We start from the raw sequence: 12,012 nt of genomic DNA, 5'->3' as shown, positions 1-12,012 counted from the left end.
AAACCGGTTTCTCCGCTTCCTTGCTGCTGTGAGCTATCTACATTATCTTCATCCTCATCTTCCTCGTACCCCGAACCCGCTTCTCTGTGTGTTTCTCCATTGAAGGAGTCAAAGCACACGGTTGGGGTAGTGGTGGCTGCACCCCCTAGCATCGCATGCAGCTCCGCGTAGAAGCGGCATGTTTGCGGCTCTGCCCCGGACCTTCCGTTTGCCTCTCTGGCTTTGTGGTAGGCTTGCCTTAGCTCCTTAATTTTCACGCGGCACTGCTGTGCGTCCCTGTTATGGCCTCTGTCCTTCATGACCTTGGAGATCTTTTCTAATATTTTGCCATTTCGTTTACTGCTACGGAGTTCAGCTAGCACTGATTCATCTCCCCATATGGCGAGCAGATCCCGTACCTCCCGTTCAGTTCATGATGAAGCTCTTTTGCGATCCTGGGACTCCATCACGGTTACTTGTGCTGATGAGCTCTGCGTGGTCACCTGTGCTCTCCACGCTGGGCAAACAGGAAATGAAATTCAAAGGTTCGCGGGGCTTTTCCTGTCTACCTGATCAGTGCATCTGAGTTGAGAGTGCTGTCCAGAGCGGTCACAATGAAGCACTGTGGGATAGCTCCTGGAGGCCAATAACGTCGAATTCCATTCACACTACCCCAATTCCGACCCGCTAAGGCCGATTTTATCACTAATCCCCTCGTCGGAGGTGGAGTAAAGAAACCAGTTTAAAGGGCCCTTTAAGTCGAAAAAAGGGACTTAGCCGTGTGAATGTGTCCAGGCTTAATTTGATTTAACGCTGCTAAATTTGACCTAAACTCGTAGTGTAGACCAGGCCTAAGTATTTAAAATGAAGTATGTGCATTGAGTATGTGCAGGATCAGGGCCTACTCAGTCCCAGTTTTCTGTCATTCTTAGGTCCCTGATTGGCCAAAGTAACCCTGATGTATCCTGATCCTCTTCAGATTTAAAGATGCATTTGGGGACCAAAAACATGCTTTTGTCACAATCTTTTTTTTTCCCTTTCCTTTTTTTTCTGGCTGTTTTTTAGGTGGCTCTAATATTCCAACTGTATAGATTTCTTCACTCTGAGAATTTGCAGTATTTTTGTAAAAACTCAGTAACTTATTTCTCTTACTACTTGGTGCATAACTAACTTAGCACTTAAATACCTTAATTTTCAGAATGATAGATTTAAGGTCCTGATTCTCTCCCTTCCCCCCACCCCATACAAGAGCCATGTGGGTAGATGCATGGAACCTCCCTGACTTCAGCTTTACTGTGGGTTCCAATGCCTCTGAAATCAAATGTCATAATTTGGGCACCCAAAATTGGAAGCCATCTGTGACTATTTTGGTCTTAACCTCTGGCTATTTCAGCTGCTGCTGAACTCTTAAAGGCGTATGCACCCAAATGTACAGTAACTCCTCACTTAAAGTCATCCCGGTTAATATTGTTTCATTGTTGTGTTGCTGATCAATTGGGGAACATGCTCATTTAAAGTTGTGTAATGCTCCCTTCTAACGTCATTTGGCAGCCGCCTGCTTTGTCCACTGCTTGCAGGAAGAGCAGCCCATTGCAGCTAGCTGGTGGGGGCTTAGAGCCACGGTAGACCGGCAGCCCCACTATCAGCTCCCCGCTCCCCTAAGTTCCCTGTGCAGCAGCCTGCAGTTCAGCTGTGTCCCTCCCCCCACTGCCATGTGCTGCTCCTGCCCTCTGCCTTGGAGCTGCTCCCTGAGACTCCTGTTTGCTGTGCCGGTGGGAGGGAAGGAAGAGGGGGGCTAATGTGAGGGTGTCCCCCTCCCCCCTGCACCCCGCTTACCCCATCTTCCATACAGCAGGCAGGGGGACAGACCAGGACAGAGGGAGCTTGCAGCAGCTGCTTCTCAGCAAGCTGATCTAATTAACAAGGCAGTGTACTTAAGGGAAATGCGCATATCTCCCTCCATTCCTGCTGCATTGTGTAGAGAGAGAGAGAGAGTTAACCCTTGAGGGCTCAACCAATTGCTAGTTCATCATTTAGCAGTAAGGGAAATATCCCACCCTCTGACTCCTCCCCCTCAAGCAAGCTTCACAATCATCAGCACTGTGTACCAGTAATAAATTGTTTGTTTAAAACTTTGGTGAAAAAAAATTCCCTGGAATCTAACCCCCTCATTTACATTCATTCTTTTGGGGTATTTGGATTCGCTTAACATCGTTTCGCTTAAAGTCGCATTTTTCAGGAACATAACTAAAACGTTAAGTGAGGAGTTACCGTAATTTGTAAGCCTATAAACATTGTAGTGAATCCAATCAATGAATTAAAAAAAATCATAATGAACTTATTTTGGACCTAAAAATGAAATATTTTATATTTATGGGGATATGTCTTACAGTTAGTGTCAAGTATGAATACCTAGATTCACTAAGACAAGAGGGTTGAATCTCAGCAGCAGCATTTCGGCCTTTCATCCTTCTGAGCAAGAGAACTTCAATCCAAGCCCATTTACTGTGTGTAGATCTTTAAGCTGAGACCTTGAGACAGGAGGTCTTTTCTAGTCTACAGCTGTGCACAATTTTTTGGCCAGAACCACAAATTTGGTGACACTGCAACATTTTGTGAATTCACGTCAGTTTGGCAGAATTGTTCATTTAAAACAAAACCAAAACATTCTGGAAAAAAATTAAAATGTGTTAAGGTTTTTTTGGGTTGAAAAAGCATCTCATTTTGAAATTTCCTTCCAATTATTTTTTTTTCACCATGTTAAAACAATGCTCATTGAAACAAAGTTTTTTGTTTTGAACAAAGCATTATGTTTGATTCCAAATGGAACTTTTTCCAACTTTTTGACTTGCCGAAAAATTTACAAAAGACATTGTTTTCAGTTTGACCTGAAACTATTTTTAATTTTTTTTTCAGAATTGCCTAGAGAACTGAAAAAACGTACCCAGGTTTTGTCCTGTCTCTTTGCATGGAGGCTCTGTCCCTGTCCCTTCTTGTAAGAGCATATATTTACCCACGTGCCATGGACACGTCCTTTGACATGAGGTGTCTGGTTTGCTACTGCTCCCTGCACAAGAAGTGACTGCTTTTCAGTCATGTGAGATGTGCATAATCTATAATGCCATTTTTAATACTCTCATCACCATAGTATCTGGGCACAAATATATGGAACTTAAAGTGCTTTGGAATGAAGAATGCAATAGACGAGCAAAGTTTTATTAGCACTATTTTTATTAGTACCATCTCATTGTTGTAGGTAGAATCCAAAGTCACAGAAGAGCATCATCCTATTCCTTAGAGAATCCTCTTCAGTTAATCATATTACAAAAGCAAACAGAACCAACATACATGAGGCTACCTGACCGGTGACTGATATGGTAACTGTGAAGAAGTGAGAAAACATCTGTCCTGTGCTTTGGCAGAAATACAGTCGCTTGCCAAGTTCCTTGTGCCATGGGCCCTCAGGGAGAGCAGTGTGGTCACCTCCCAAGTTTTCCAGCTCAGACACATCTGCTTTGAGAGTGACAAATTAAAATATCTTAATTGAGCAGAGCCCGCTGCCGCCAGCCCACATGGCCTGCATGTGAGTTGTGGTATTCTCAGGGTTTCAGCACATTCCTCACGGGGCACAGGGACAGCACTGTTTTAGAACTGACACAAGGAGGAGTTTCAGACGCCTTCCCAGGCAGCCAAGAGACTACAGGAAAAAGACAAACTTCTGTGGGTTTCTGGAAAGTTTTGGATTGCCCTTAGCGGTCCTTGCAGTTCCCCAGTTGCAGTCTGGGAAGAATGGCAATGCGCTCCTAGCATCTAATGTGCCTCTGAGCTAACGGGTTGTGTTAGAGCCATTAGATGAGTACAAGGCCTACGGAAAACACCAAAAAAAACTTGCATCAATTTCCCTGGTTGCAGGTCGTGCAGCCTCCTTCTGGAAAATGCAGCCCACTGCGGCAAAACCAATTCAGTGATATTGAAAGGGCTGTAACGCCTCGAAAATTTCTCTTTCCTTTGCAGGAAACATGCTTAGCATCACATTAAATGGTCCTGACAGCTTGCCTCAAGTTTTATGTGATTCACTGCCACATTGCAAAGCCCTCACTGGTGGCAGAGAATAGCTGCTTAGACACACTGTTGAATTCATTGCAGTTGATGCAAAGATTCTTTCAGAAGAAAAACATGCAAAGGCCTTCATCTTAAAATGGTTTTAGTTCCTTTATTCCCGTAAGAGTTGTGCGCTCAATTAATCCCCCCACCTCCTCCATCAAATCCTCCCACTGTGATGTTTTTAGGATGTTAAGAAGCTTGTGAGAAAGGGCCGTAGGTTGCCAGGTCAGTGGAAACTTAAGCAGTCTGTGTCAAAACTCAACTTGTTTGACAGGTGAGACCAAAATATCTGCAGCTTGTGTAATGGAGCGTGGTGGGGTTTGTTTGTTTTATTAGTACTGAGGTAATTATTTGTTGCCTGTCATTATATAACTCCTTGAGGAAACTAGTTTTTTGTTAATTAGAAAAGCTAGGGATTGTTGACTTCTGGTAACGGACAAAAAGTAATGAGAGTTCTAACGACCAGCTTCCTGGGATAGAGGGACAGTATTCAGTGGACGCAAATCAGTGTGTACATCTTTAAATTGTAGTCATCACATTATTTCATGTTGTGTGTGAGAGAGCGAGAGAGTTACTTTCACACTCTACTAGATGGAATTTTGGGCCTGCTCAGATGTTTACCATTTCCTTCTACTAGATTATCTAACTGTAAACTCTTTGAGGGCAGGGACCTTATCTTCATACCTTCCTCTAAACCAGCGGCTCTCAACCTTTCCAGACTACTGTACCCTTCCAGGAGTCTGATTTGTCTTGCGTACCCTAAATTAAAAACTTACACAATCGGACATAAAAATACAAAAGTGTCACAGCGCACTATGACTGACAAATTGCTTGCTTTCTCATTTTTACCATATAATAAAATAAATCAACTGGAATATAAATATTATACATAATTTTCAGTGTATAGTATATAGAGCAATATAAATAAGTCATTATCTATGAACTTTTAGTTTGTAGTGACTTTGCTAGTGCTTTTTATGTAGCCTGTTGTAAAACTAGGCAAATATCTAGATGAGTTGATGGACCCCCTGGAAGACCTCTGTGTACCCTTAGGGGTACAGATACCCTTAGTTGAGAACCACTGCTTCAAACTACCTAGCCCTCTGTTGGTGCTTAACAAATACTGGTGATAATACACATCCTTATCTAGTGGCGCTATTCATTTAGATTGCCAGTCCTGAAGTGTCGCTTTCAGGGGTTAATAATGTTGAGTTCTATCTCCAACACTGCACATATGGTTAAATGACAAGTTAAATGTGACTAACCATTTCTACACTGGCAAGGGAGTGTGGTAATAGCTTTTATTGGACCAACTTCTGTGGGTGAGCAAGACAAGCTTTTGAGTTTACACCGAGCTTGTCTCTCTCACCAACAGAAGTTGGTCCAATAAAAGATATTGCCTCACCTGCCATGTCTCTCTAAGACCCTGGGACCAATATATTTTCTACAGTGACTGTTTTTACAGCTATCGGACCAGCTACACATAGGAACCCATGAATTACAGCACAGCAACTAAGGGCAGAATTCAGTCCGTTTGGCTTGACCTGTTCTACCTTGATTTACATTTTAGATTTTATTTTAGGGTAGGTCTACACTAGAATGGCTACAGCAATACAGCTCTGGCATATCAGCTGTGCCATTGTAGTGTAGATGCTCTTTTCCACCAATGCAGGAGTTTTTAAGCTAGGCTGATGGAAGAATTTTTTCTGTTGACCTAACTGCAACTACAGTGGGGGTTTAGTTGACCTAACTACATCACACACGGCACAATTTTTCCCCCAGCCCTGATTGATGTAGGTAGATTGACCTAAGTTTTAGGTGCGGAACAGACCTTAGAATCACAAGTAGAAAAATCACAGTAGGATGTATAGTTGCAGATATAGGCCCCAATCCAGGAAAGACCATAAGTATGTGCTAAATTTTAAACACAAACTTGAGTCCTGCCCTGAGCAAACACTTAAGTAAGGGCTTAATTCTATAACTATGCTTAAGTGCTTTACTGATTCAGGGTCACAAGCCATAAACACTATCATGGAATTGTTTGTAATCCTAGCCATGGCATAAAGGATCAAATTATTACAGAGGGATCAAGATGTCAGGGAAAATTGGGCAGAAGGTCCAAACCAGGGTATGTTTGGCCCCCTGGGTAACTGGAAATTAAGAAATCAAATTATACAATACTGGTTGTCCTTCTGCTATTTCGTGAAGTAATTTTTCCATGACTATATGTCCCATACTTGACAGGACCGATTTCCCAAGTGGGACTGGAGTGCTGTCCATGCCATTAGGCAGCAGGTCTAGTGGCAATTGGGAGAGAGTGGATCTGCTTTTCTTCATGGGCGAAATTTCCCCATGCCATGCAGTAGGTATTATGAAATGGCTTTGGTCTGTCTAGCTTGTTTGTTATTGGGGTGGGATGTTTATTGTAAAATGGTGTGATGGTTTCATGGAGTACCTAGGACTGAGAGTAACCCTGTTACTCCCCACCTCCCTGCCTCCAGATAGAGGAAGAGTTGCTTGTGCTTAACTGCATGTCAGCTCCCTGACACCACCAGGGCAATTCTAACCCTCACTATGCTTTGCAGGTTAACAATAGGTGCACCCCAGTCCCTGAGCCTCTTTGAGGTGTTCACTGTGATATCCTGCCCCTGTCACTGGCTTCTCACAGAAATACCAGGTTTGCTTTCATCAAGGGGACAGGGTACACACCAGCTTGTTTGAGCTGATCCTCAGTTGAATCATATATAACATCACAGCACTGAGATAGCTTTATAGTTAAAACAATAGTTTATTCTCAAAGATTAAAATTTAAGTGATAGTCAGTAAGGTTAATGATGGAATCAGGTTACATATAAAACAAAACCAACACACACTTTCTAGAGATTAAACTTAACTCTAACAGGCTAACTACTTCACCAAAAGCAGTCTAATCTCACCCCAAATCGTCTTGTGGCGTTTGGGGATCTTGTTTTCATGAATGTAATTGTACTGCTCAATTAATTCCTCAGGGGCAAGGTAAAGAGGTGTCCTTTTGCCTTCTTGTGATATCCCCCAAATCTCATTGTTGGTCTCCAGAGTCAGGAGGACCCTCTGGGATTTACTCCCTGGAGTGTTGACTTCATAAGCAAATGGGGCTCACACTGTGTTGGCTAACAATGCTTAATTTATATATGAACTGAGGCAGACAGGTAAATAGACATCCTTTGTCTGGCAGAAACCAGTTTGTCAACATTGCCTGGATTCAGACTTAGGAACATATTTTCACCACATATATTTCACAGCAATATTAATGTTCCTTCAGGAGCTCTTTAATGACCAGAAAATCAAAAAGGAATCCTACAAAAAGTGGAAACATGGACAGATTGCTACGGAGGAGTACAAAGGAATAACACAAGCATGTAGGAACAAAATCAGAAAGGCTAAGGCATATAATGAATTACACCTAGCAAGGGATATAAAAGGCAATCAGAAGTTCCTTAAATACATTAGGAGCAAGAGAAAGACAAAGGAAAGTGTTGATCCTCTACTTAGTGGAGGAATGCTAATGACTGATGACATGAAGAAAGCCAAGGTGAGCCTATTTTGCATCAGATATAAGTAAAAAGGCTAATGGCGACCAGATACTCAACACAATTAATATTAGTGACAAGGGTGAAGGAATGAAAGCCAAAATAGGGAAAGAACAGGTTAAAGAATATTTAGATATTAGGTGTATTCAAGTGGGCAGGCCTGGTGAAATTCATCCTAGGGTACTTAAAGCTCTAGCTGAAACAATCTTGGAACCACTAGCAATGATCTTTGAGAACTCCTGGAGGATGGGGTAGGTCCCAGAAGACTGGAGAAGGGCAAGGATAGTACCTTCTTAAAAAAGGGGGACCAAGAGGAACCAGGGAGTTATAGACCCATTAACCTAACTGTGATACCTGGAAAGATGCTGGAACGAATTATTAAACAATCAATTGCTAAGCCCCTGGAGCATAATAGGGTTGTAAGTAAGGATACGATTTATTCACGGATTCTGTGACTTTAACGAACCTCCCTGACTTCTTTTGGCTTCAGTTCCCCATGGCAGTGGCTCCAGCAGGGGCTGGAGCAGTCATCCCTCCCTGCCTCCCGCCCCTCCCCCCTGTTTTTTTTTTTTTTTTAGTAAAAGTCAGGGACGTGTTGCGGGCTTCTGTGAATTTTAGTTTATTGCCCATAACCTGTCCATGACTTTTACTATAACTAACCATGACAAAAATCTTAACCCTTAGTTATAAGGAATAGCCAGCATGGATTTGTCAAGAACAAATCATGCCAAACCAGCCTAAATTCCTTCTTTGACAGGGTTACTGGCCTAGTGGATTAGAGGGAAGCAGTAGATGTGAGATCTTGAATTGAGTAAGTCTTTTGACACAATCCCATGACATTCTCATAAGCAAACTAGGGAAATGTGGTGTAGATTAAATTACTATAAAGTAGGTGCACAACTGATTTAATGACTATACTCAAAGAGTAGTTATCAATGGTTCACTGTAAAACTGGGAGGGTGTTTCTAGTGGGGTCCCACTGGGTCCAATACTTGTCAATATTTTCATTAAATGACTTGGATAATGGAGTGGGGCATATGCATATAAAATGTGCAGATCACACCAAGCTGGGAGAGATTGCAATCACTTAGGAGGACAGGATTAGAATTCCAAATGACCTTAACAAGATGAAATTCAATTAAGACAACTGCAAAGTATTTCACTTAGGAAGGAAAAAATCAAATGCCCAACTACAAATGGGGAATAATGGGCTAGGTGGTAGTACTGCTGAAAAGGATCTGGGGATTATAGGGGATCACAAATTGAATATGAGCCAACAATATTTTGCTGCTTCAAAAAGAGCTAATACCGTACTGGGGTTACTAACAGGAGTGTTGTACGTAAGACACAGGAGGGTAACTTTTCCGCTCTATTTGGCACTGGTAAGGCCTTAGCTGTAGTACTGTGTCCCATTCTGGGCGCCACACTTTAGGAAAGATACGGTCAAACTGGAGAGAATCCAGCGGAGAGCAACAAAAGTGATAAAAGGTTTAGAAAATCTGACCTGTGAGGCTAGGTTAGAAAAACTGGGCCTGTTCAGTCTTGAGAAAAGGAGACTGAGTGGGAGCCTGATAACAGTCTTCAAACATATTAAGGGCTGTTTATAGAGGATGGTGATCAATTGTTCTCCATATCCACTGAAGGTAGGACAAGAAGTAATGGGCTTAATCTGCAGAAATGGAAGTTAGGGAAAACTTTCTCACTGTAAGGGTAGTTAAGCTCTGGAATAGGCTTTCAAGGGAGGTTGTGGAATCCCCATCGCTAGAGGTTTTTAAGAACAGGTTGGACAAACACCTGTTAAGGATCAGGGCCGGCTCCAGGCACCAGCCTTCCAAGCAGGTGCTTAGGGCGGCAGTCTGCAAGGGGCGGCAGTCCATGTGTTTTTGCCCCCAAGCAGCGCGCCGAATTGCCGCCACAGACAGCGGGGGCAGTCCGTGCGCCGCTAGGGTGGCACGCGCGTTTCCACGGCGGCAGCAATTTGGCGGCAGCTTCTGTCTTCCGGCTGAAGCTGCCGCCAAATTGCCGCCGCGTCGGAAACGCACGTGCCGCCCTAACGCCGCACGGACTGCCCCCGCTGTCCGCGGCAGCAATTCGGCACACTGCTTGGGGTGGCAAAAACAGTAGAGCCGGCTCTGTAAGCATGGTCTAGGTTTACTTGATCCTGCCTCGGCGCAGGGAGCTAGACATGATCACTTCTTAACAGCCCTTCCAGCCCTACATTTCTATGATCAGTGTGATCCTGGCTTTCATTTAAGATCTTGCATGACCTCGTTTATGGATCAATAGCAGGAGAGCAGTGTGCCAGCTGTCGTGAGTTTGTCAGGCCTGTCAGGAATTACTGTTACAGAACAGCAGACCTCTCGCTAGCCGCCACTGGAGCTGCTTAGGGTCACAAATGTAAGGGATGAGCTGTTGTAGCACATGAACAATGACAATTGCTAGCCCGACCTATTCATCACACTGCAGAGCTGTCACCGTGATTCCAGCTGACTTGTTATCCTCAGGGAAGGGTGCTCTGGGAGAAAGAAACTAGTGGCGATTGTTCAACTGCCTGCTTTAATTGTTTCAAATGCAGCAGTGTTTAAATGGGGCCATTAGAATGGCTATGCTGTTATTCTATACTCCGGGGGACTCTCCTCCCACCCCAATGGAGAGCTTGCTGGGGGTGAGGCACTTACATATGAGATGTGAGCAGGCCCGGGCACCTCTTCCCCTTTCCAATAATCTGTTAGCAGTGGCTCCAATTCAGATATTTCTGAGGGTGTGGGGAAGAGGGATCCTCTTCCAGTCCCCGCTTGTCTTCCTCCCCCCCCAAGTTCTCCCTCTGCTGGAGAACCCTAACCCTAGGGCAGGGAGCCCTACCCAGAGGATCCCTAGCCATGGGGCAGGGAGCCTACCTTTATGAACCCTTACCCTCGGTTACCCACACCATGCATGAGCTGGGGACTCCAGAAGTCGAGTTCTCCACGGACTCCCCTGTGCTCCTCCATAGAGGAATAAACTCCCCGTGTGCCATGTCACAATGCCATTTGGCCCAGCCACGTATCCATCTGGGCAGAGGGGCAGCTGGACCAAATCTTGGTGTCTGAACAACTGTGCTCCAGGTCACAATGCCACACGTTGACATTTGGCCAGGCTACTCCTCTGTCTGTATGGAAAGCTGGTCAGGTCATGGCAGTGGCGTTGCAACCCTGGAGTCGCAGCGATGCACCAGACTGCAGCAGCCATCCTGACTCAGTACAGGGCCAATGTTTAAAAGCTGTTGAGGCCACTGCTAAGAGAGCTTGAGGCACTGCTAGGGCTGTGTTGCTGGGGTGAGAGGGGAGCTGCAGGGGACTGCGACATGAGGACCCCATTGACTTGACCTTCAATGGATCAGCCAACATCCATTAATCCTTGGGGCAGAACCCCACGCCATTCCAGAGAGAGGCAAATCCTGCCGCTCCTCAGAACAGTCGGATGGAACGTCTACAGTGGAGCATTGCTGAGTGACCTGGGCCTACTCTGGCTTTCAGCCCACGGGAGCTGACTGTGACTACACATTTCAACATTCAAAGATGCAGCTTCAGCCATAGTCATGCCAGAAAATCCACACATTTATATGACCATTTCCACTGGTCTGAATAATAACTAGAAGGAAAAAGTGCTGACTTAAGTGCAAGGACAGTTGCTAGCAGATAGAGATAGAAAAAAATTTGACTGAAACTGTTTCTGGCACAAAATGAAGATTTGGTAACACCAAAATGTATTGCAGGTTTGTGTTGATTTTTGCCAAATTGTTTCAGTTGTAAACACCTCCCCCTACCAAAGAATCAGAAAAAAAATAAATATTTCTAAGCTTTGCTTTGAAATGACGGTTTAAACATTTTCTTTAATTTTATTTAATTTTGTTTTAAATTGTTAAAATGTAAACAAAATAGTTTGTTCAACCCCAAACAGATTTTTTTTTTTTTTTTTACTTTTTTGATTTGCTGAAAACTTGGAAATTTTTGTTTCAACCCAAAATTTACAAAATATATTTTTTGAATTGCCAGCAAACCAAGAAATCCATTTTTTCACACAGCTTACCAGAGAAGAAAGATAGGTCTCCTGAGTCCCAGTTCAGTGCCTTACCGATGAAACAGTGTTTGGTTCTTGGGTCTACTGCAGAATTCCTGTGGGATCTTGGGCAAATCACTTAATCTCTTCGTTCCCCCTCTGTAAAACAAGGATAACAATAATTTCTTTGTCTGTCTTACTCCTTCAGATTGTAAACTCTCTAAGGGCTGGTTTCAGAGTAGCAGCCGTCTTAGTCTGTATCCGCAAAAAGAACAGGAGTACTTGTGGCACCTTAGAGACTAACAAATTTATTAGAGCATAA

General features: G+C 43.8%; 1 protein-coding gene across 1 annotated transcript in view; it reads left to right on the top strand.

Annotated features, from left to right (window-relative positions):
• FTCDNL1 (formiminotransferase cyclodeaminase N-terminal like) overlaps positions 1 to 12,012 on the top strand; it is a 140,538-nt gene that overhangs the window by 127,553 nt on the left and 973 nt on the right. The gene's annotated exons all lie outside the window — the stretch shown is intronic.

Source organism: Chrysemys picta, chromosome 11, assembly GCF_011386835.1.
Source record: "Chrysemys picta bellii isolate R12L10 chromosome 11, ASM1138683v2, whole genome shotgun sequence".
Lineage (NCBI taxonomy): Eukaryota > Metazoa > Chordata > Testudines > Emydidae > Chrysemys > Chrysemys picta.
Note: the sequence above shows the minus strand (reverse complement) of the source record. Positions and strands in the feature narration are given on the sequence as shown.